Source organism: Astyanax mexicanus, chromosome 24 (genome assembly GCF_023375975.1).
Source record: "Astyanax mexicanus isolate ESR-SI-001 chromosome 24, AstMex3_surface, whole genome shotgun sequence".
Taxonomy (NCBI): domain Eukaryota; kingdom Metazoa; phylum Chordata; class Actinopteri; order Characiformes; family Acestrorhamphidae; genus Astyanax; species Astyanax mexicanus.
The window spans coordinates 8,959,456-8,961,303 of NC_064431.1; the positions used below are offsets into that span (position 1 = coordinate 8,959,456).

General features: G+C 37.6%; 1 long non-coding RNA gene across 1 annotated transcript; it reads left to right on the forward strand.

The window, feature by feature from the left end:
* The first annotated feature begins 541 nt into the window (after positions 1-541).
* On the forward strand, positions 542-1,647 carry LOC125787569 (uncharacterized). The gene is made up of 2 exons (XR_007429435.1): positions 542-759; positions 1,434-1,647. It is a non-coding gene; the product is annotated as an uncharacterized LOC125787569 (long non-coding RNA).
* The last annotated feature ends 201 nt before the right edge of the window (positions 1,648-1,848 follow it).

Consider the following 1,848-nt stretch of genomic DNA (forward strand, 5'->3'; position numbering starts at 1 on the left):
TTTTGGATTAAAGAGCCACTAAACGCTAACTATAAAAACTATATATTTTTCAATTAATAGCTAAATGTCTCCCTTTGAAGTAATAAAAGTATACCAGTACTGCTTAACATTTTAATAAACATTTCCTAACCTTTTTATTGTGGTCATTTCCGCCTCTGCAGCGTCCTCTTAGTTTGAACTGCGCTATAGGTGTGGATGATCTTTCCCCCCTCCCTGCTGACATCCAACCATCTGCGCCTCACCGCTGTCAGAGGAAGACTGCTGCCAATCAGCTCTCCCTCCTGCCGGGCCTCTAAACCCATACATCACCCAGTGCCCTCTCCTAAACTACCCCTCCCATTTTTTTTAGCCTTTTTGTCTTATTCAAATTTAAGCTGAGAGTGGAGTCAGCTAAATTCAGAGGGTTTAGTTCCCCTTAAAGGTGAATTGATTCAGTTAAGTTATACTGACTGCTGTGGTTTAATACAATGAAACATGATAATTGTTAGGGTGTGTTTTATGTTTGTGTTGTGCAACTTTAATGAGTAAAACACTTTTGCCATGGGCCCTTTTCACAGAGCTTGATGACGTGTTTCCGGTTTGGTTTAGCAGGGTAAACAGCGGCGCTAGAATGGAGTTCACTGCTGTCTCTGCACAAACTTCTATTGATTTCTTTCTCCGACATCTCACTGATTATAGATGAGGTATCAGTAGCGAAAATATCGAAGGTTGAAAAGGATTACAAGCTTTTTGTCGAGGAATACATCTTTAATTTTGAGGGTAAGTAGTTATTTTTATACAAGTTAGCGAGGCTTCCAATTCAGTTAGGTTAGCTACCGCTAACTAGCGAGCTTGCTAACTTAGATAGACAACAGTACGTCAAGTAATGCTAAGTAGCTGTTTAGTTAATGTTTTCTTTTCTGTTTTAACAATTACTGTAGCTACTGCCCAGGATCTGATGTGCTTATTTAAGGCTTTGAGTTGGATAGAAGACAGAACTGTTTTACCCTTGTATATACAGTTTCAAACACAGTGCAGGTGGTTTAGGAAAGTTAATCGACAGGGAGAAAAAAAAAATATTAAACCACATTTAACCCTAGTTATCTTGTACGTAGGTGAAACAGTTCAGGTAAGCCTAAGATGATTCTATGTGTTGCTAGCTTCCCACTAGGTAGGTTAAGCCAGTGGCCAAAGTTAGTCGTCTGTAGTGAAGCAGATATACCAACCACTTGTAGAATGTGAAGGTCAAGTGTTAATTTGTCCATCATATTAAATTTTTGCTTGTTTTTTAGGAGGTTAACTTATTCAGGTAGATTGTTTAGGGTCAGCCAAGAGGTTAAAAATGTAGTAGTAATTGTGAATGGCTTAAATATAGATATGAACATTTGGTGCTTTTTGTACCGTTTAAAAAATGTTTCTCAGAGCTGACAGTATGTCTGTGCTTTGCATTACAGGTGACTTCATACCACCCAGATCCTGTGGAGGTAATAAAGACATCGTGCAAGTGTTGCGGGGAAGGCCTTTTCCAATCATACTATTGCTCTGCTTTATCAGATTGCCCATTAAAGCACCATGGGCTTTAAAACAGTCTCTCTCCCAGCAGCATGTTCTGTTATAGTTTGTTTTTTGTGGAAATATGGAATTTTCTAAATAAACTTGTATTCTTTGCTTGAATTGTCTTTTTATGTAGCGCAGAGCCAGCAACAAGCAAGAAAACATTTCAGTTCATTGACATTTTGTTTACTGAATCAATCTATTTGTATTGGGTGTCATGGAACTATTTTACATTTTAATTAACTTTAAAAAATCAGGATATTTTGGGTAAACATAACATTTTGGTTGTGCTTCAAAAAATGCATAATTTCTGAC